The sequence below is a fragment of the Ranitomeya imitator genome, chromosome 6, assembly GCF_032444005.1.
Source record: "Ranitomeya imitator isolate aRanImi1 chromosome 6, aRanImi1.pri, whole genome shotgun sequence".
In the NCBI taxonomy this organism is placed as follows: Eukaryota; Metazoa; Chordata; class Amphibia; order Anura; family Dendrobatidae; genus Ranitomeya; species Ranitomeya imitator.
In genome coordinates this window covers 395863070-395886825 of record NC_091287.1, presented here as the reverse complement: position 1 = coordinate 395886825, position 23756 = coordinate 395863070, and the positions used below count along the sequence as shown (strand labels likewise).

General features: G+C 45.9%; 1 long non-coding RNA gene across 1 annotated transcript; it reads right to left on the bottom strand.

Moving 5' to 3' along the window:
• Positions 1 to 21692: 21692 nt before the first annotated feature.
• LOC138641428 (uncharacterized) lies at positions 21693 to 23252 on the bottom strand. The gene is made up of 3 exons (XR_011313831.1): positions 23201 to 23252; positions 22008 to 22074; positions 21693 to 21780 (listed from the first exon to the last, which is right to left on the bottom strand). It is a non-coding gene; the product is annotated as an uncharacterized lncRNA (long non-coding RNA).
• Between the last annotated feature and the right edge of the window lie 504 nt (positions 23253 to 23756).

Genomic DNA, 23756 nt, shown 5'->3' with positions numbered 1-23756 from the left:
TTGTATGGACTCTATGGACAGTTCTTGGTCATATCCCTATGCTTGTCGTTACCTCTTCTCTGTGCGTGCATCCACAGATGAAGTAGCGACCCTGGGAGCTCTGACATCATGTCATACTGGAAATACGTGGAGACGCAGTGATCTTTTATATGCGCCCATGTAATCAAGCCATTCCAGCCATGTTGGGATTGTTCTGTTTGCTATTGTGTGCTGTGGTTCAATAAAGTATTGCCACACTGTTTGACCTTAACCCTGTGTTGTCTGTGTAGTGTATTGCCCACTGGGAGATAGAGCGCGCATTCAGTGGTATGAGCCGTGGTCCATGCAGTCTTGCTAAAGACAGCCGGGCCAGCGGACGAGAGCACCCACTGACCCCATTTCTTCTCAGTAGGAAAGCTGTTTTTACTGCGGAGATCCTGGACATTGGAAAAAGGACTGCCCCTCCTGTCCATCGACTACCAAGTGGCTGAGTCTGGGTGATTGTCGTGGAAGTCACCCAGACTCTCAGGTACCTTTTTCTGCATTATCAAAAATTTTGTTGGAAGTGGAATTTTGCTGTGGGAGTGGCTCCGAGACTATTTCTGCCTTCGTTTATTGCGGGTCGTCCATGAACTTTATTGACCGTGACTTGGTTTCCGAGTGTAAGTGAGGGACAGTTAGGCTGGAGACTCCTCTTCATGTGAATCTTGGGACATTGTTAAATGGGGTCCTAATTGTAGTAAAAATTGCCTCACTACTGTACTTGAGTCATTCGTCAGTCTGGAGGGTATTCCGGAATACCTGAAGGACTTTGAGGATGTGTTCTCTGAAAAGGAGGTTGGTTCTACCACCACACCGCCCATTCAATTGTGCTGTTGATCTTGTTCCCGGTGCCAAATTGCCCAAAGCCCGTTTGTACAACTTTTCCGGCCCAGAGCAGGCCACTATGAATGAGTATATCTCTGATAGCCTCCGTAAAAGGCACATTCGGCCATCTGTCTCTCCCATGGCAGTGGGGTTCTTTTTTGTGAAGAAAAAGGATGATGGTTTACGCCCATGCCTCAATTTTCGAGAAATGAATAAAGTCACTATAAGAAACACTTATCCCCTTTCACTTATACCCGATTTGTACAATCAATTGTCGGGGGCCAGGTAGTTCTCTAAGTTGGACCTCAGGGGAGCATACAACCTCATCCGTATGCGTGAGGGGGATGAGTGGAAAACTGCATTTCTCACCTCTGAGGGTTTGTTTGAAAATTTGGTTATGCCCTTTGGCTTAACGTGCCAGCAGTGTTCCAGATTTTCATGAATCATGTTTTCTCAGATTTTATTGGGTGTTTCATGGTAGTTTATTTGGATGACATCCTCATATATTCTTCTGACAAACAGAGTCACATGTGCCACCTCCGGGTGGTTCTTCAGAGGCATAGTGAGAACTCAATATTTGCTAAACCAGAGAAGTGTGCATTTTTTTCTCAACAATGGTCCTTGTGGTCATTTTGTCTGCTGAGGGGTTTCACATGGACCCTAGGAAGGTACAGGCTAATGTGGATTGGGTGCAACCCTGAGATCACAAGGGTTTTCAGCATTTTCTGGGTTTTGCGAATTACTATAGAAAATTTATTAAGGAGTTTTCTCAGGTGGTCAAACCCCTCATGGATTTAACTCATAAGGGGCCTGACCTCAAAAACTGGTCAGCTCCAGCTTTGGCGGTGTTTTCTTCCTTGAAGAACGGTTTCATGACTGCCCATGTATTGGTTCAACCTGATTTGTCTAAACCACCTATTGTAGAGGTGGACGCTTCGGAGGGGGAATGGGGGCTGTGTTGTCTCAGGGGCCCACCACGTTGACTAACTTAAGACCCTGTGTCTTCTTTTTGAAAACATTTTCCTCTGCTGAGAGGAATTACGATGTGGGTATCCAGGAACTATTGACCATTAAATTAGCGTTTGAAGAATGGAGGCATTTTTTGGAGGGGCTGTCCTTCGTATCAATGTCATTACGGATCACAAGAACCTGTCCTACATCGAGTCCGCCAAACGTTTAACTCCAAGTAGGTTATTTTTTCTTTCCCTGATTTCAGTTTTCTGTTGTGAATTCCATTCTGGAGCTCCCTCCTGTGGTTGCTAATGGTATTTTTGTGAGTCCTGGCCTTGGGCTCCCTCTGGTGGTTTCGAGTGGAACTGCTGCTCCTTTAGGTAGCTGTAGCAGCTGCCTTCACTAATCGCCTTGCCTGGGTTTGTTATTTAAACCTGCTCTGGGCTTTAGTCCATGCCTGCTGTCAATGTTCTTGGTTGGATTTGGTTCTCTCCTTGGAATTCTCATATGGCCAGTCCTTGTCTGCAAAAGATAAGTTTTTGCTAGTTTTTGTTTGTCCATTTGTTTGGACTCTCTTACTTTGCAAATATGTCTCTTTTTGTCCAGCTTGTCACTATGTGTTATTCAGGCTAGCTGGAAGCTCTGGGAAAGCAGATTTGCCCCTCCACACCGTGAGTCGGTGTGGAGTTCATTTTTGTAAACTCTGCGTGGATTTTGTAGTTTTTTATACTGACCGCACAGTATCCTTTTCTCTCTGTCTATCTAGTTTAGTATTGGCCTCCTTTGCTGAATTCTGATTTCATTTCTGTGTACATCATTTCCCTCTCCATTCACAGTTAATATTTGTGGGGGGCTATCTTTCCTTTTGGGGGTTTGCTCTGAGACAAGATAGCTTTCTATTTCCTTCTTTAGGGGTAGTTATTTCTTAGGCTGTGAAGAGGTGTCTAGGGAGAGTCAGGAACATCCCACGGCTATTTCTGTTGTGAATTCTGTTGTCGAACTCCCTCCTGTGGTCGTGAATGGTACTTCGGCGAGTTCTGTCTATGGGCTCCCTCTGGTGGCTATGAGTGAAGCTGCTGCTTCTGAGGTTCCTTACACAGGTGACATGGTTTATCCTTTGGTTGGCTTCTCTATTTAACTCCACTCAGATCGTTACTCCATGCCAGCTGTCAATGTTTTAGCATTGGTTCAGTTCGCTCCTGGATCTGCCTGGTGACCTGTCTTCTCCTGCAGAAGCTAAGTTCCTTATTGTTATTTTTGCTCATTGTTTCTTTGTCCAGCTGGTTATCCTGATTTTGTCTTGCTTAGCTGGAAGCTCTGGGATGCAGAGTGGCACCCCGCACCGTGAGTCGGTGCGGAGGACCCTTTTGCACACTCTGCGTGGTCTTTTGTAGGTTTTTGTGCTGACCGCAAAGATTCCTTTCCTATCCTCTGTCTATTTAGTAAGTCTGGCCTCTCTTTGCTGAAACTTATTTCATTTCTGCGTTTGTGACTTTCATCTTTTCTCACAGTCATTATATGTGGGGGGCTGCCTATTCCTTTGGGGAATTTCTCTGAGGCAAGGTAGGCTTTATTTTCTATCTCTAGGGCTAGCTAGCTCTGAGGCTGTGACGAGGCGCCTAGGGAGCGTCAGGAGCGCTCCACGGCTATTTTTAGTGTGTGCGATAGGATTAGGGCTTGCGGTCAGCAGAGCTCCCACATCCCAGAGCTCGTCCTGTATGAGTTTAACTATCAGGTCGGGTGCTCCTAACCACCAGGTCATAACAGTACAGCTGGCCCAAAGTATTAATGCATCTCAATAGAGGGATAAGAGGACTTCTGAGACCATTTTTTTTTCTTTGCACTGTGTTTTGTCTTTCTTTTCCCCTAGACCTTTGGGTGGTTCAGGACACAGGTGTAGAGATGGACATTCAGGGTCTATCCTCTTGTGTGGATCATCTCACTGCAAGGGTACAAAACATTCAAGATTTTGTGGTTCAGAATCCTATGTTAGAGCCTAGAATTCCTATTCCTGATTTATTTTCTGGGGATAGATCTAGATTCTTGAATTTCAAAAATAATTGTAAACTGTTTCTAGCTTTGAAACCCCGCTCCTCTGGTGACCCCGTTCAACAAGTAAAAATCATAATTTCTTTGTTGCGTGGTGACCCTCAAGACTGGGCATTTTCCCTTGCGCCAGGAGATCCTGCATTGCGAGATGTAGATGCGTTTTTTCTGGTGCTTGGATTGTGTAACAACCCTGCTGGCATCACAGCATGGCCTCACATGTGAATCAATTTATTGTAGTATGCACAAAATGTTTCTGTCTTCTAGACCTTCGTCAGTTACATACTACAAGTGTTAGTAGAATATGAAAGATAGTGGGATTAGCCCCGATGCGTCTGCATCTATAAGGGACAGATTCAAAAACGTGGTAGATTGATATATCTTAATATTAGGACGAAGTGCATGTATAGCCTGCTGAGACGCTGCATCCACTGTTTGTCTTTCCACCACAACATTCTGTGACACTACGCACTACAACATTCCATGACACAACATTCCATGACATTGCACCTTTCCATGACTCCACAACAATCCGTGACAACTACAACATTCGTGACACTACAACATTCCATCACACTACAAGATTCCGTACCACCATAACATTCCAAGATACCACAACATTCTGTGACATCATAATATTCCGTGACATCACTACATTCCGTGACACTACAACATTCTGTGACAGAGTCTGATTTCTGCTATTCCCTCTCTGCACTACAAAATTCCGTGACGGGGTTTGTTTTCTGCTATTCCCTCTCTTGACTGGTCATGCAGGGTTTGACACCCTTTGCCTCGTTTTGGAGCTGGCTGGGCTTTTTCAGTCCTCTGCAATCTGCTGGCCAGCGTCAGTGATAATTCATGTGCCCAGGCTAGAGCAGCTGACCCGTAAACCCTGGTGATCCTTCTGCCTCTGACTTCTCGTATTTGTGCAAGACCCGTTCCCTATCCCTGATGTAGTGTTCGTCTGGTGGTTTTCCTTACAGTGTATGACTCAGCCTGATTTCTTAACCCCGCCTCTTGCTTTCCCTCTCATATACCTCATTCCCCTACCGGCTTTGACTTCTGGTTTGTACCCTGACTTTGTCTTATGTCTCACGTTTTGGATACCGCGCTCCCACTTGGCTCTGTTTCTGGCTTGTCTCGGACTTCATGCATGCTGTGACCTCTGGTACCTCTGCTCCTGACAGTTTCTGATGCTGCTCATCTGTCCACTCTTTCGTTATCTGTGACACCTGTGCGGTTGCTTAGTGTTGCTACGCTGTACGCTGTTAGTGTGCAATCCCTCTTCCCTCACCAGTACCCCTTTGTGGAGGTGGTGCTAAACTGCACTGCAACCGCATCACATTATCACTGACCACACATTTAAAAGGGGATTTTGCTTTATTTTTTCTCTGGTCATGGATCTGCTTGGTAACTTGGCAGATCAAGTGTCCAGTTTGACACAGATGATGCGGGATTTTTCGGTGGAACATTGGATCCTTGCCACATCTCATATTCACTTAATAAAAAAGCTGACGGAGACTGTTAAGACTGTGCAGGGAACCACCCCTCATGCTGTTAGTCGACCTGGTGATTCAGTAGATGTTGCTTTGCACTTTCCCGAACCCTCAGTTAAGCTTCCTGACACCTTTTCTGACAAAAAAGATACATTTTGTACGTTTAGGGAGAATTGTAAATTATGGTTTTCTCTTAGATCCCGATCGTCTGGGAATGAGAATCAGCGGGTGGGGATTATTATCCCCTTACTTAGGGAGGATCCCCAATCTTGGGCTTTCTCGCAGCCCTCTACTGCTTCTGAATGGATGTCGGTAGATAGGCTCTTTGAGGCCCTAGGACTTATCTATGACGAACGGCCCGTGTCAGGTTGGCAGAGGACACTATTATGGGTCTGGTTCAGGAAAAGCGATCAGCCGAGTGCTACAGCTCCGAGTTCCGTCAAAGGTCCACTGAGGTGTCCTGGGATGATTCCGCGCTGAGATGTCTGTTCAAGAGTGGACTGTGGGATTACCTGAAGGACGCTTTGGCTCTCCATCCACCTCCCAGCTCATTGGAGGAAGCTATGACTCAGGCTATCCGTATGGATCAGAGGCTGTGGGAGAGAGGTGTTACAGAGTGAGAGGTTCCGTTGCTCCCTGCTGGTTTTGTTTTGCGTCTGTCTGAGCCTATGGAGGTGGGGGCCGCCAATCTTAAGAAGGAGAGGAGATGGTGATGTGTAGGTGTGAAGAAACCAGATTGTATCTTAATTTCCCAGACAACCATGTTTTTTGCAAACCAAAAGAACTGGCTTTTTATCTGTATATTGGCTTGTGAATTTAAGTGTTTATGTCTGGTGGGTCAAGAAGACTGTGTAAAGGTACCTTCACACTGAGCAACTTTAGAATGAGAACGACAGCGATCTGTGACGTTGCAGCGTCCTGGATAGCGATCTCGTTGTGTATGACACGCAGCAGCGATAAGGATCCTGCTGTGACATCGCTGGTCGTAGCTAGAAGTCCGGAACTTTATTTGATCGTCAGGTCGGCGTGATTCGTCATGTTTGACAGCAAAAGCAACGATGCCTTCAATGTTTTTTCATGGAGCTAATAACCAGCGAGAACGATAAGTACATCACTGGATCGCTCCTGCATTGTTCTGCTGTTGCCGTGTTTGACGTCCCCTAGCGACCTAAACAGCAACGCTGCAGCGATCGGCTCGTTGTCTATATCGCTGCAGCGTCGCTTAAGGTACCTTCACACTGAACAACTTAACAACAATATCGCTAGCGATCCGTGACGTTGCAGCGTCCTGGATAGCGATATCGTTGTGTTTGACACGCAGCAGCAATCTGGATCCTGCTGTGACATCGTTGGTTGGAGCAGAAAGGCCAGAACTTTATTTCGTCGCTGGATCTCCCGCAGACATTGCTGAATCGGCGTGTGTGACGCCGATTCAGCGATGTCTTCACTGGTAACCAGGGTAAACATCGGGTTACTAAGCGCAGGGCCGCGCTTAGTAACCCGATGTTTACCATTGTAAATGTAAAAAAAACCAAACACTACATACTTACATTCCGGTGTCTGTCCCCGCTGTGCTTTACGGCCGGCGGGCGCTCACAGTCAGTGCGGGAAGCTGACGGCGAGGGGACACCGGAATGTAAGTATGTAGTGTTTGTTTTTTTTTACATTTACAATGGTAACCAGGGTAAACATCGGGTTACTAAGCGCGGCCCTGCGCTTAGTAACCCGATGTTTACCCTGGTTACCAGGGGACTTCAGCATCGTTGGTCACTGGAGAGCTGTCTGTGTGACAGCTCTCCAGCGACCACACAGCGACGCTGCAGCGATCGGCATCGTTGTCTAGATCGCTGCAGCGTGCTAAATGTGACGGTACCTTAAGTGTAACGGTACCTTAAGTCTGTAATAGTGACTTACATAGGGCGTGTTAAGCTTTGTTTATTAATGTGTGCTTATATGCTAATAGTGCTACTTAATCCCATCACCATTGTTTACCTTATCTTGATGTTGGACTGAAGGACCCTGGGTAATTCTAAAAATAGCTTACATGCCTTGGGTATAAAAAGACTCAGAGATCACATCCTGGGAGACTGAAGTAACACAGAGCTACCAGCCAGACATTCTGCAAACCACCCCAACAGACAAGAGAATGGACTGCAGCCAATTCATCATGGCACCATCACGAGTGACACTGATCTATGATTCTATAGGACACAACCTAGGGGTTTTCAGCTCAGGTTGGAAGGACACCGATCTGATCCAGTGACCATCTCTGAACCATGGATATGTTTGGAGAAAGCCAGGTTTAGGACCCGCTGGTCTCCTGGTTCCATGGAGATGGTCAGATAAACCAGGTGGTGACTCTCGTGTCAACTGGCTTTGGACCTTGTATGGACTCTATGGACAGTTCTTGGTCATATCCCTATGCTTGTCGTTACCTCTTCTCTGTGCGTGCATCCACAGATGAAGTAGCGACCCTGGGAGCTCTGACATCATGTCATACTGGAAATACGTGGAGACGCAGTGATCTTTTATATGCGCCCATGTAATCAAGCAATTCCAGCCATGTTGGGATTGTTCTGTTTGCTATTGTGTGCTGTGGTTCAATAAAGTATTGCCACACTGTTTGACCTTAACCCTGTGTTGTCTGTGTAGTGTATTGCCCACTGGGAGATAGAGCGCGCATTCAGTGGTATGAGCCGTGGTCCATGCAGTCTTGCTAAAGACAGCCGGGCCAGCGGACGAGAGCACCCACTGACCCCATTTCTTCTCAGTAGGAAAGCTGTTTTTACTGCGGAGATCCTGGACATTGGAAAAAGGACTGCCCCTCCTGTCCATCGACTACCAAGTGGCTGAGTCTGGGTGATTGTCGTGGAAGTCACCCAGACTCTCAGGTACCTTTTTCTGCATTATCAAAAATTTTGTTGGAAGTGGAATTTTGCTGTGGGAGTGGCTCCGAGACTATTTCTGCCTTCGTTTATTGCGGGTCGTCCATGAACTTTATTGACCGTGACTTGGTTTCCGAGTGTAAGTGAGGGACAGTTAGGCTGGAGACTCCTCTTCATGTGAATCTTGGGACATTGTTAAATGGGGTCCTAATTGTAGTAAAAATTGCCTCACTACTGTACTTGAGTCATTCGTCAGTCTGGAGGGTATTCCGGAATACCTGAAGGACTTTGAGGATGTGTTCTCTGAAAAGGAGGTTGGTTCTACCACCACACCGCCCATTCAATTGTGCTGTTGATCTTGTTCCCGGTGCCAAATTGCCCAAAGCCCGTTTGTACAACTTTTCCGGCCCAGAGCAGGCCACTATGAATGAGTATATCTCTGATAGCCTCCGTAAAAGGCACATTCGGCCATCTGTCTCTCCCATGGCAGTGGGGTTCTTTTTTGTGAAGAAAAAGGATGATGGTTTACGCCCATGCCTCAATTTTCGAGAAATGAATAAAGTCACTATAAGAAACACTTATCCCCTTTCACTTATACCCGATTTGTACAATCAATTGTCGGGGGCCAGGTAGTTCTCTAAGTTGGACCTCAGGAGAGCATACAACCTCATCCGTATGCGTGAGGGGGATGAGTGGAAAACTGCATTTCTCACCTCTGAGGGTTTGTTTGAAAAGTTGGTTATGCCCTTTGGCTTAACGTGCCAGCAGTGTTCCAGATTTTCATGAATCATGTTTTCTCAGATTTTATTGGGTGTTTCATGGTAGTTTATTTGGATGACATCCTCATATATTCTTCTGACAAACAGAGTCACATGTGCCACCTCCGGGTGGTTCTTCAGAGGCATAGTGAGAACTCAATATTTGCTAAACCAGAGAAGTGTGCATTTTTTTCTCAACAATGGTCCTTGTGGTCATTTTGTCTGCTGAGGGGTTTCACATGGACCCTAGGAAGGTACAGGCTAATGTGGATTGGGTGCAACCCTGAGATCACAAGGGTTTTCAGCATTTTCTGGGTTTTGCGAATTACTATAGAAAATTTATTAAGGAGTTTTCTCAGGTGGTCAAACCCCTCATGGATTTAACTCATAAGGGGCCTGACCTCAAAAACTGGTCAGCTCCAGCTTTGGCGGTGTTTTCTTCCTTGAAGAACGGTTTCATGACTGCCCATGTATTGGTTCAACCTGATTTGTCTAAACCACCTATTGTAGAGGTGGACGCTTCGGAGGGGGAATGGGGGCTGTGTTGTCTCAGGGGCCCACCACGTTGACTAACTTAAGACCCTGTGTCTTCTTTTTGAAAACATTTTCCTCTGCTGAGAGGAATTACGAAGTGGGTATCCAGGAACTATTGACCATTAAATTAGCGTTTGAAGAATGGAGGCATTTTTTGGAGGGGCTGTCCTTCGTATCAATGTCATTACGGATCACAAGAACCTGTCCTACATCGAGTCCGCCAAACGTTTAACTCCAAGTAGGTTATTTTTTCTTTCCCTGATTTCAGTTTTCTGTTGTGAATTCCATTCTGGAGCTCCCTCCTGTGGTTGCTAATGGTATTTTTGTGAGTCCTGGCCTTGGGCTCCCTCTGGTGGTTTTGAGTGGAACTGCTGCTCCTTTAGGTAGCTGTAGCAGCTGCCTTCACTAATCGCCTTGCCTGGGTTTGTTATTTAAACCTGCTCTGGGCTTTAGTCCATGCCTGCTGTCAATGTTATTGGTTGGATTTGGTTCTCTCCTTGGAATTCTCATATGGCCAGTCCTTGTCTGCAAAAGATAAGTTTTTGCTAGTTTTTGTTTGTCCATTTGTTTGGACTCTCTTACTTTGCAAATATGTCTCTTTTTGTCCAGCTTGTCACTATGTGTTATTCAGGCTAGCTGGAAGCTCTGGGAAAGCAGATTTGCCCCTCCACACCGTGAGTCGGTGTGGAGTTCATTTTTGTAAACTCTGCGTGGATTTTGTAGTTTTTTATACTGACCGCACAGTATCCTTTTCTCTCTGTCTATCTAGTTTAGTATTGGCCTCCTTTGCTGAATTCTGATTTCATTTCTGTGTACGTCATTTCCCTCTCCATTCACAGTTAATATTTGTGGGGGGCTATCTTTCCCTTTGGGGGTTTGCTCTGAGGCAAGATAGCTTTCTATTTCCTTCTTTAGGGGTAGTTATTTCTTAGGCTGTGAAGAGGTGTCTAGGGAGAGTCAGGAACATCCCACGGCTATTTCTGTTGTGAATTCTGTTGTCGAACTCCCTCCTGTGGTCGTGAATGGTACTTCGGCGAGTTCTGTCTATGGGCTCCCTCTGGTGGCTATGAGTGAAGCTGCTGCTTCTGAGGTTCCTTACACAGGTGACATGGTTTATCCTTTGGTTGGCTTCTCTATTTAACTCCACTCAGATCGTTACTCCATGCCAGCTGTCAATGTTTTAGCATTGGTTCAGTTCGCTCCTGGATCTGCCTGGTGACCTGTCTTCTCCTGCAGAAGCTAAGTTCCTTATTGTTATTTTTGCTCATTGTTTCTTTGTCCAGCTGGTTATCCTGATTTTGTCTTGCTAGCTGGAAGCTCTGGGATGCAGAGTGGCACCCCGCACCGTGAGTCGGTGCGGAGGACCCTTTTGCACACTCTGCGTGGTCTTTTGTAAGTTTTTGTGCTGACCGCAAAGATTCCTTTCCTATCCTCTGTCTATTTAGTAAGTCTGGCCTCTCTTTGCTGAAACCTATTTCATTTCTGCGTTTGTGACTTTCATCTTTTCTCACAGTCATTATATGTGGGGGGCTGCCTATTCCTTTGGGGAATTTCTCTGAGGCAAGGTAGGCTTTATTTTCTATCTCTAGGGCTAGCTAGCTCTGAGGCTGTGACGAGGCGCCTAGGGAGCGTCAGGAGCGCTCCACGGCTATTTTTAGTGTGTGCGATAGGATTAGGGCCTGCGGTCAGCAGAGCTCCCACATCCCAGAGCTCGTCCTGTATGAGTTTAACTATCAGGTCGGGTGCTCCTAACCACCAGGTCATAACAGTACAGCTGGCCCAAAGTATTAATGCATCTCAATAGAGGGATAAGAGGACTTCTGAGACCATTTTTTTTTCTTTGCACTGTGTTTTGTCTTTCTTTTCCCCTAGACCTTTGGGTGGTTCAGGACACAGGTGTAGAGATGGACATTCAGGGTCTATCCTCTTGTGTGGATCATCTCACTGCAAGGGTACAAAACATTCAAGATTTTGTGGTTCAGAATCCTATGTTAGAGCCTAGAATTCCTATTCCTGATTTATTTTCTGGGGATAGATCTAGATTCTTGAATTTCAAAAATAATTGTAAACTGTTTCTAGCTTTGAAACCCCGCTCCTCTGGTGTCCCCGTTCAACAAGTAAAAATCATAATTTCTTTGTTGCGTGGTGACCCTCAAGACTGGGCATTTTCCCTTGCACCAGGAGATCCTGCATTGCGAGATGTAGATGCGTTTTTTCTGGCGCTTGGATTGTGTAACAACTCTGCTGGCATCACAGCATGGCCTCACATCTCTCACACAATCTTACCCACTGCTCCAGGCCATGATGTGCTTTCTCTTTAATGCCAGCTCCATGTTCTGTGTCTCTGCTCTCTGCATGCCTCATGGCTATGTGTATAGGAGGCCGGCGCCTGAGCTCTCTGGTTCTTATAGGAATCAGGTGCACCTGTCTAATCAGTTCCTGACCAATTACCAAGAGGCTTCCTGTATATAGTGCAGCTCCACCCTGTGCTCTGGGCCTGTGCAATGTGTTAGCTCAGTTAGTGTTTAGCTGCTGAGTTTGCCTGGCCTTGCTCTGAGTTATTCTCTCTGAGCTTTTCTCTGTGCTATTGCCTTGTTCTTGTAGTCCGCCCTCCAGGAGGCAGAATATCCTGGTCCCTGTGTCTTTGTCCCTGTGTCTTGTTCTATTGCCTTGTCTGTACTTTGTCTTTTCTCGGTCTCCTTGTCTGTGGCTTTCTTCCCTGCTTTCTTTCCTTGTGTTTTCTGTCTGCTTTCACTCCGCACTCTTGTGGCTCTGCACTCAAACCTTGTTTCACACTCTCTGGCTTTGCTCTGTGGCTCCGCTCTTTGCGGTTCCATCTGGCCCCGCTCTTTGCGGTACTATCTGGCTCCACCTCCTGTGTTTCTGCACTTGGCTCCGTCTCTGCCCTTGGCTCCGCCTCCAGCGTCTCCGCTCTTGGCTCCGCCTCCAGCGTCTCCGCTCTTGGCTCCGCCTCCAGCGTCTCCGCTCTTGGCTCTGCCTCCAGCATCTCCGCTCTTGGCTCCGCCTCCAGCGTCTCTGCTCTTGGCTCCGCCTCCAGCGTCTCCCCTCTTGGCTCCGCCTCCAGAGTCTCTGCTCTTGGCTCCGCCTCCAGCGTCTCCGCCCTTGGCTCCGCCTCTTGCGGCTCCATCCTTGGCTCTGCCTTCTCCTTCTCTTCTCCTAGTTCCACCTTCTACTTGTTACTTGGTCCTCCTGTGTGAACAGGTCCCTACCTGTTCCTTCATTCTCCTTTCCTTCTGGCTTGTTTCCGTACCTGCATCTTCTGTGTGTACAGGTCCCTACCTGTTCCTTCATCACACTCACAATAGGACTGCACTCGGGTGTCATCAGAGTGCAGCCTGATTCATACACCACATCAACCCGTCCTGTGTATCCTGTGTTCCTGCCAGTCCTGCCGTTCCTGCCCTGCCTTCCAGTCCTGTGTTCTCTGCAGTGCCTCCCAATCCTGTGTTCCTGCCAGTCTTGCCCTGCCTTCCAGTCCTGTGTTCCTGCTGTCCTAGCCAGTCCTGTTTCCTGTTGTGTCTCTGCCAGCCCTGAGTTCTCTGCCGTGTCTTTGCCAGCCCTGTCTCAGCCGTGCCAGCCTACTCGTCTGTGTTCCAGCCGTGCTCTTCTGCCAGTCCTGCCTAATTCCCGCACCAATCCAGGTGTTTCTGTCTCCCAAGTGGGATCAGCAGCCACAGCCAGACACCACCCTGGAGTAGCACCTGGCAGCTGCCTGCTGCACAAGCCTGTCCTCACCATCAGAGGCTCCAGTGAAAACCCAGGCAGCTGTCATAGTCACGCCCCTTCCAAGGTAGTCTGGTTTGTGGCACAGTGGGGCCACAAAACGCCCGAGCTCACGCCCACCAGTCAGGGCGTGAGCGTGACAGATTGCTTTATGATGAACCAAATTCAGTGGATCAGGCAGAGAAAAGCTTGCTGGATTTGTGTCAGGGTCAGGATGAAGCGGAGGTGTACTGTCAGAAGTTTAGAAAGTGGTCTGTGCTTACTCAGTGGAATGAATGTGCCCTGGCGGCAATTTTCAGAAAGGGTCTTTCTGAAGCCCTTAAGGATGTCATGGTGGGATTTCCCACGCCTGCTGGTCTGAATGAGTCTATGTCCTTGGCCATTCAGATCGGCCATCTGGCGGTATTCTCTGAGCATAGGCCTGAGCCTATGCAATGTGATAGGACTTTGACTAGAGCTGAACGGCAAGAACACAGACGTCGGAATGGGCTGTGTTTTTACTGTGGTGAATCCACTCATGCTATCTCCGATTGTCCTAAGCGCACTAAGCGGTTCGCTAGGTCTGCCACCATTGGTACAGTACAGTCTAAATTTCTTTTGTCCGTTACTCTGATTTGCTCTCTGTCGTCCTATTCTGTAATGGCATTTGCGGATTCAGGCGCTGCCCTGAATTTGATGGACTTGGAGTTTGCCAGGCGCTGTGGTTTTTTCTTGGAGCCCTTCCAGTATCCTATTCCATTGAGAGGAATTGATGCTACGCCTTTGGCCAAGAATAAGCCTCAGTACTGGACTCAATTGACCATGTGCATGGCTCCTGCACATCAGGAGGATATTCGCTTTTTGGTGTTGCATAATCTGCATGATGTGGTCGTTTTGGGGTTGCCATGGCTACAGGTCCATAATCCAGTGTTGGATTGGAAATCTATGTCTGTGTCCAGCTGGGGTTGTCAGGGAATACATGGTGATGTTCCATTGCTGTCAATTTCGCCTTCCACTCCTTCTGAAGTCCCTGAGTTTTTATCAGATTACCGGGATGTATTTGAAGAGCCCAAATCTGGTGCCCTACCTCCTCATAGGGATTGCGACTGTGCTATTTATTTGATTCCTGGTAGTAAGTTTCCTAAGGGCCGTCTGTTTAATTTATCTGTGCCAGAGCACGCCGCTTTGCAGAGTTATATAAAGGAATCCTTGGAGAAGGGTCATATTCGTCCGTCCTCGTCACCATTGGGAGCAGGGTTCTTTTTTGTGGCCAAGAAGGATGGTTCTTTGAGACCTTGTATTGATTACCGCCTTCTTAACCCTTATCCGGCTGAATAGGTACAATTGTAACTATTCCGTTTTAAAATTGCAATAACTTTTTTTTGAAAAGACGTAGAGGGCTGAAATTTCGTGACATCTCTACATTTTTGGTCCAGAATATATTGGCCAAATTTCAATAAAATATCTCCACCCGCTTCCGAGATAAGGGGTCGAGATCTTTTTGCATCCATAACAAGCTGCATAGGTACAAATGTACCTCATATATTTTGAATGAAGATAATGCAAGGGAAAAAGCATAAATTTTTTTTTAATGATAATGCTATTTAACTATTATAAACAAGTAAAAAACTGTTCATTTACATTATAAAAGAAAATGTAAGAAACTTTTTTTTATTGATTTTCTTTGCAAGTAATGCATGTTGGCTTTGCTACAGAGTGTTCATCGCAAATGGGTTTCACACAAACCACACAAGACTTTCTAGTCTTGCGTTGTTTTCGCCTCAGGTCTCTGCAGACATAGCAACTACCAACAACAGGGGAGGGTCCACGACTACCATGAGGTATTTTGGGGCCAGCTGCTGGCTGCGATGCTACCACAATGCATCGTCCAAGCACCATTTCTACTGCACCTCGAAGAAAATGGTTTCTCATTATCATTTTGTTTGTACTACGATCTTCAATTGCAATCATACACAGCTGATTTGCGAGATCTTTCAGGAACTTTCTTCGTTGATCCTTTGCCCTGAAGCTTGGATTGTGTTCTCTGTAGATGATGTAGGATGCTAACCCACTGACATCAATCATATTGTAGAAAAATGCCAAAGTCCAACGTGATGTTCGTCGTTTCACAGTGTACTCTCCCAACATTTTATCCATAACATCACTGCCACCTTTTGTTATGTTGTAGTATTTTATTATCTCTGGCTTGGCTGCTAGTGTCTCTTCAACTTCTCCCGTCATGTGCATAGATGATAGAAGCACGACTGATTTGTTCTTCTTTGGTACATATGAACAGACTGTTGCATCATGATTGTAGGCAAAATTTGTCGAGTATACAGGCCTTTCTTTGGCAGGCTGCATGTTGTTAGGTAGGAACCTTTTGTTTTTTCTCACTGTACCAACTAGTGTCATGTTCCAGGAGTTCAATACCTTAGCTAGTTCCATGGTTGTAAAGAAGTTATCGGTGGTGACATTTCTTCCAGAGCCTTTATACGAGCTCACTAGGTCCAATACTGTTCGTTCTCCAATGTTTACTTGTCGAGGACCATCAGTTGGTTTCCCAGTGTAGAGCTGACCTTGTAAAGGGTAGGCATTTGATGAGTCACAAGCCCAGAAAATCTTTATGCCATATTTAGCTGGTTTTGAAGGTATATACTGGGTAAATTTAGTATGACCTCTAAATGGAAATAATTGCTCGTCGACGGTGATACAATGATATGGCTTGTAGGCTCTCTCCAGATTACTGTTCAGCATTGTCCAGATGTCCCGTATTGGTGCAGCTTTATCTGTTTGCACACGTTCTGCACGTGTATTTTCGTTGTCAAACCTGATAAATCTGAGTATCATCTTGAAGCGGTCACGAGACATGGCTGCACGTATAAGAGGCAGAGCAGCAACATTCCACATTTCCTCCAGATTCTCTTTGTTGGCTCTGTGCACACCAGCAGCAATCAGTATGCCCAAAAATGCATGAAGTTCAGTTTCAGTAAATTGCTTGAATGTTTTTTGTGGTGGCCGTTTGGAAGAATCAGGAAAACGTTGTACCAGTTCGTTGTTGTAAGCATCACAAACTCTCTTGGCCTTTCGATTCGTTTCCCGTAATATGATGTCACACATCTCGGGAGTCATGATGGACTTGAATAGCTCTTTTGCTGTATATAGGTTGCTGATTGCTGCAGGGCCACCTCTTTGTCGTAGGACATTACGAGATTTTGTTTGTGCATTTGGCAGTGGATTACTGCACCATTGAGTTTCATCCTTAGCAGTCCAAATGTCGCCTGCACTTTGAGGCACAGAATCATCCTCAACACTTTCGTCTGATTCGTATTCATTTTCATGCTCTATGACCATTTCTTGTTCAATGTCTGAATCTTCTTCAGTAACATCCACTTGTGGTACATAGTTTTCATCATCAGATGGAACATATGGTTCATCCTCATGCTCAGAATCAGATTCTTCTAGCATTCGCATTATTTCGTCAGACGTAAATCTGTAAATATGAAAAAATGTAAAATAAATAATTTTCCGAAATACTACATTATTGGCTTTTCACAAAATTATACTAACCTGCAAACACGTTTTCTTGGATTATGGCGGAAACTAGATCCAGCATTACTATCACTCATGATGACTTGCTAGATGAATTTTGGCTTCGTATTTTGTGCTGAATATAAATAAAACATCGTAAAACAATATGTAGATACTAATTATTATCCATTTTTCGTATAAAAATTATACCTATAGTGATAAGTTTCATACAAAATATATGTAAGCCAAGTCCAGGCTGAAAGACAATTTGACTGTTCTGTCCCCACATAATGAGAATAAAGGTATAACTGGCTGTTAGATGCTGTGAGACTTTCCTACCTTCGTTTCCAAGAAATTGAAGACTTCACAAGCCTAGAAATGTGTGCTCACAGCAATGAGATGAACAGCAAAATGGCTAATGAGAGGAGGGAGGCAGGAAGACAAGTAGAAGCCACTCCCAGTTTGAATTAACTTAATTGACAGCAACATAAGTGACCAGTAACAACACTGAACAATAGATATCAGCATAACATTTGTAGCTGAATGAACTTTAGTTTCTGAAACCAAGTAAAGTCTTCCCACAGTGGAGGTATATGTGAAGGTACAATTGTACCTATGCAGCCTGTTAAGGTTGTAAAATTATGCAGCCTGACAAGGGTTAATAAGATCACAGTCAAATTTCAGTATCCTTTGCCGCTGCTGTCTGATTTATTTGCTCGGATTAAGGGGGCTAGTTGGTTCACCAAGATAGATCTTCGAGGGGCGTATAATCTTGTGCGAATTAAACAGGGTGATGAATGGAAAACAGCATTTAATACGCCCGAGGGCCATTTTGAGTACCTGGTTATGCCATTCGGGCTTTCTAATGCTCCATCTGTGTTTCAGTCCTTTATGCATGACATCTTCCGAGAGTACCTGGATAGATTTATGATTGTATATTTGGATGACATTTTGGTCTTTTCGGATGATTGGGAGTCTCATGTGAAGCAGGTCAGAATGGTGTTCCAGGTCCTTCGTGCGAATTCCTTGTTTGTGAAGGGGTCAAAGTGTCTCTTTGGAGTTCAGAAGGTTTCATTTTTTCCCCTTCTACTATCGAGATGGACCCTGTTAAAGTTCAGGCCATTTACGATTGGACTTAGCCGACATCTGTGAAGAGCTTGTAGAAGTTCCTGTGCTTTGCTCATTTTTATCGTCGCTTCATCGCTAACTTTTCCAGTATTGCTAAACCGTTGACTGATTTGACCAAGAAAGGTGCTGATGTGGTCAATTGGTCCTCTGCGGCTGTAGCGGCTTTTCAGGAGTTGAAGCGTCGTTTTGCTTCTGCCCCTGTGTTGTGCCAGCCAGATGTTTCGCTCCCTTTTCAGGTGGAGGTTGATGCTTCTGAAATTGGAGCAGGGGCTGTTTTGTCGCAAAGAAGTTCTGATGGCTCGGTGATGAAACCCTGTGCCTTCTTTTCTAGAAAATTCTCGCCTGCTGAGCGCAATTATGATGTGGGCAATCGGGAGTTGTTGGCCATGAAGTGGGCATTCGAGGAGTGGCGACATTGGCTTGAAGGAGCTAAACATCGCGTGGTGGTCTTGACGGATCACAAGAATTTGACTTATCTCGAGTCTGCCAAACGGTTGAATCCTAGACAGGCTCGATGGTCGCTCTTTTTCTCCCGTTTTGATTTTGTGGCTTCATACCTTCCGGGATCTAAGAATGTGAAGGCTGATGCCCTGTCAAGGAGTTTTGTGCCTGACTCTCCGGGTGTTCCGGAGCCGGCGGGTATTCTTAAAGAAGGGGTAATTTTGTCTGCCATTTCCCCTGATTTGCGGCGTGTGCTGCAAAAGTTTCAGGCTGATAGACCTGACCGTTGTCCTACGGAGAAACTGTTTGTCCCTGATAGATGGACTGGTAGAGTTATCTCGGAGATTCATTGTTCAGTATTGGCTGGTCATCCTGGAATCTTTGGTACCAGAGATTTGGTGGCTAGATCTTTTTGGTGGCCTTCTTTGTCACGGGATGTGCGTTCTTTTGTGCAGTCCTGTGGGATTTGTGCTCGGGCTAAGCCCTGCTGTTCTCGTGCCAGTGGGTTGCTTTTGCCCTTGCCGATTCCGAAGAGGCCCTGGACGCATATTTCCATGGATTTTATTTCTGATCTCCCTGTTTCTCAAAAGATGTCGGTCATTTGGGTGGTTTGTGATCGCTTCTCTAAGATGGTCCATTTGGTACCCTTATCTAAACTGCCTTCCTCCTCTGATTTGGTGCCATTGTTTTTCCAGCATGTGGTTCGTTTGCATGGCATTCCGGAGAACATCGTCTCGGACAGAGGTTCCAAGTTTGTTTCGAGGTTTTGGCGGTCCTTTTGCGCTAAGATGGGCATTGATTTGTCTTTTTCTTCGGCTTTCCATCCTCAGACTAATGGCCAAACCGAACGAACTAATCAGACTTTGGAGACATATCTGAGATGCTTTGTTTCTGCTGATCAGGATGATTGGGTGTCTTTCTTGCCTTTGGCTGAGTTCGCCCTTAATAATCGGGCCAGCTCGGCTACTTTAGTTTCTCCTTTTTTCTGCAATTCTGGTTTCCCTCATCGTTTCTCTTCAGGTTGAGCCTTCGGACTGTCCTGGTGTGGATGCGGTGGTGGACAGGTTGCAGCAGATTTGGACTCATGTGGTGGACAATTTGACATTGTCCCAGGAGAAGGCTCAATGTTTCGCTAACCGCCGGCGTTGTGTTGGTCCCCGACTTCGTGTTGGGGATTTGGTTTGGTTGTCATCTCGTCACGTTCCTATGAAGGTTTCCTCTCCTAAGTTTAAGCCTCGTTTCATTGGACCATATAAGATTTCTGAGGTTTTTAATCCTGTGTCATTTCGTTTGGACCTTCCAGCTTCTTTTGCGATCCATAATGTGTTCCATAGGTCGTTGTTGCGGAGATACGTGGCGCCTATGGTTCCCTCCGTTGATCCTCCTGCCCCGGTGTTGGTCGAGGGGGAGTTGGAGTATGTGGTGGAGAAGATTTTGGATTCTCGTGTTTCGAGACGGAAACTCCAGTACCTGGTCAAGTGGAAGGGTTATGGTCAAGAAGATAATTCCTGGGTTTTTGCCTCTGATGTTCATGCTGCCGATCTTGTTCGTGCCTTTCATTTGGCTCATCCTGATCGGCCTGGGGGCTCTTGTGAGGGTTCAGTGACCCCTCCTCAAGGGGGGGGGGTACTGTTGTGAATTCTGTTGTCGAACTCCCTCCTGTGGTGGTGAATGGTACTTCGGCGAGTTCTGTCTATGGGATCCCTCTGGTGGCTATGAGTGAAGCTGTTGCTTCTGAGGTTCCTTACACAGGTGACGTGGTTTATCCTTTGGTTGGCTTCTCTATTTAACTCCACTCAGATCGTTACTCCATGCCAGCTGTCAATGTTTTAGCATTGGTTCAGTTCGCTCCTGGATCTGCCTGGTGACCTGTCTTCTCCTGCAGAAGCTAAGTTCCTTATTGTTATTTTTGCTCATTGTTTCTTTGTCCAGCTGGTTATCCTGATTTTGTCTTGCTAGCTGGAAGCTCTGGGATGCAGAGTGGCACCCCGCACCATAAGTCGGTGCGGAGGACCCTTTTGCACACTCTGCGTGGTCTTTTGTAGGTTTTTGTGCTGACCGCAAAGATTCCTTTCCTATCCTCTGTCTATTTAGTAAGTCTGGCCTCTCTTTGCTGAAACCTATTTCATTTCTGCGTTTGTGACTTTCATCTTTTCTCATCTTTTCTCACAGTCATTATATGTGGGGGGCTGCCTATTCCTTTGGGGAATTTCTCTGAGGCAAGGTAGGCTTTATTTTCTATCTCTAGGGCTAGCTAGCTCTGAGGCTGTGACGAGGCGCCTAGGGAGCATCAGGAGCGCTCCACGGCTATTTTTAGTGTGTGCGATAGGATTAGGGTTTGCGGTCAGCAGAGCTCCCACATCCCAGAGCTCGTCCTGTATGAGTTTAACTATCAGGTCGGGTGCTCCTAACCACCAGGTCATAACATATTTCTAGTGTTGTTGTTAGGATTAGGGACTGCGGTCAGTAGAGATACCACCTTCTCAGAGCTCGCTTCATGTTGCGTTTTAGCCACCAGGTCATATCAGTGTGGCCTCTTAACCACCAGGTCATAACAGTTTTCTATTACTTTCAGTCCAGGGTCCAAGAATGTTAAGGCTGATGCTTTATCTCATAGCCTAGATCCAATATTACCTCCTGAACCTGCTTCCTCCATTCTTCATGGCGGAGTGATGTGGCCTGCAGTGTCCTCAGCAATGGAATGAGAGATTCATGAGGCCCAATCTCTTGCTCCTTCATCCATACTTGATAAGCTCTTTATACCTGTTCAGTATCGATTAAGGGTTCTTCAGGAGTTCCATGACTCGGCTCTGAGTAGACATCCTGGAATTTCAGCCACACGTAAAGCCATCTCTAGGCTGTTTTGGTGGCCCTCACTGGCTTCTGACATCACTGGGTTTGTGTCCTCCTGTGAAGCTTGTGCCCATGCAAAAACCGCCCATAACTGGCCGGCTGGGGAATTGGTGCCACTGCCAATTCCAGATAGATCGTGGACTTATCGGTCCATGGATTTTATTACCGATCTTCCTCCCTCTAATGGCAAAACCATGATCTGGGTAGCTGTTGATAGGTCCAGTAAACAGGTGCATTTTGTACCGTTGGCGGGCCTCCCTAATGCTGAGACCCTATCAAAACTATTCATTGATCATGTGGTCCGATTGCATGGTGTGCCTGTCAGTGTGGTGTCTGATAGAGGGGTGCAATTTGTGGCAAAATTCTGGGGGGCTTTTTGTAAAAGGATACTAGTATAGATGGTTAGCACTCGACTAAGTAGAGTAATGGTGCCAGTGAAAGGGAACCCAATGTTCCATGAACATAAGTCAGATATAGAATCACTGCACTCAGTAGAAAGGTATGCTTTCAAGTGGATAAATTTTATTTGTGATGATTGGTGAGGCGACAGTTAAACGTTTCGGCCGAACTCCGGCCTTTATCATAAAGTCGCTAGAAAAAATAAAGAATATATACAATCAGAATACTTCATATATAAAAAACTATTTACACAACATATATACATCAAAAGAGAGCCAGCATATCCGGGTTTGCATAGGTGCAATTATACAGATGCAATAAGGCTAGAGACATCAAGGATCAAAGGTACTGGGTATCGATCAGTACATAAATTGGGATAGAATATAGAGTTACAAACAATAGAGATACACTAAACATACCCTTTATGGTCATCTAGAAAATATTGGCACCATGTATGTTAATTTTTCCAATTGGACGCAATGTATCCTAAAGGTAAGGATAAGGGGAGGCGGTGTTAGGAAGGTTTATATAACTGCCATAGATATAGGGAACAAGTGCAGAACAATTGGAGGAAAAATGAATACGGTCTGTACTGGTGCACCTCAGAGTAATGTAATGTGACTCAGGGTAAAGGAGAAGTAAGAAGGGAAAAAAAAGGAAAAAAAGGGAAAAAAGGAAGGAAGGGAAAACACATAGGTACCAGCTTGATGGATGATCCAGTGGGGGGTTTGCAGCAGGTCAGGGGAGCAATGTCCTGACAGTGGCACCTTGGGCTACAGGGGGTAACATAATTAGCGTGAGGATAGGTCATAATCTAAGGCTTTATTGTAGGTAGGCAGATGTATGCAGCGAAAGTACTTACAAATATTGGTGGCGCAGCGGTCATGCGGGAGCACAGGCGTGCTGGTGCAGTGTGTGTGTACTGCACGAGTGGGGGAACCCTTTTGGCTGCGCGCTGTCCGGTCATGTGACCGGAAATGGATCCGGAGTACTTGCGCGTGCGTTGTGGCCAGCCTGGTGTTCATAGACACCTGCGCATGCGTGGACATTGGGCGCCCGCTCTATGCGGTGGTGTAGAATGCCCTGACAGATTGCGGTCAGAGGGGAGGGAGGATGCCGATCGTATGGCGCCAGCGTTGATAGGCATTTCTGCGCCTGCGTGGATGAAAAGCAGCTCATTGCTGCTTAGGAGGAAAGGAGACTTCTGATGGAGATATGAAAGTCCAAATTCTGGAAGTCAAAACACTGCGTCCCTGTATATCAGGACCAGTGTAGGCAGAATATAACCATCTAAAGACAATATTAGTTGTATGCTAATTAATGTATGGTTCAATAGGCAAACAGTATAATATGCAATGGTACAATGAAAAAAACGGCATTTGTAGGAGTCCAAACAAAAGACAAAGTAGTTTAAATGCAAAGAAAACCCGGAAAAAAGGGGGTGGAAAAAAAAGGGAAAAGGAAAATACGGGAAAATAAATGAAGAACCAAGCATAAAACGGGACAAAAAGGAGAAAAGAAATAAAAGAAAAAAAGGGGGGGGTTGGAAAACATGAAATAAGAGAAACAAAAGAAACAAAAGAAAAAGGGAGGCGTTTTGGGTAAATCTTACCGCCCCAGAAGAAGGATGAAGAGACTGAGACAAACGATTTTTCAATGGGTCTAGGGAAAGAAAAATATCAGATTAGCCAATCTATTTCGCGATTCAGCCCTTTAGGATATAGGGTATCAAGGGTGTAGATCCAGAACGTTTCCCTTTGTTTCAATAAACGAATGTGGTTACCTCCTCTTTTTGGTCTTGGTACTTTTTCAATGATTTGGTACCTTAACTGGGATACATTATGTTTGGCTTCTTTGAAATGTGCTGGTAGGGGTAGACATATCTTTTCGCATCGAATAGTAGATTTATGTGCAGAGATGCGATCACGTATGGCTTGGGTGGTCTCACCCACGTACAGTAGTCCACATGAGCATTTTATAATGTATACGACAAAATTAGTGTCACATGTGAAAAAATCTCTGATAGGGTATGATTTGCCTGTCCGGGGGTGTATGACCTCATTGCCTTTAATAATGTTTGAACAACTCATGCAGTTAAGGCATGGGAAGGTGCCAGTTCTGCGGAGTCCTGTAAGGGTACGTGTAGATGTTCTGCTGCTGTGTCCCAT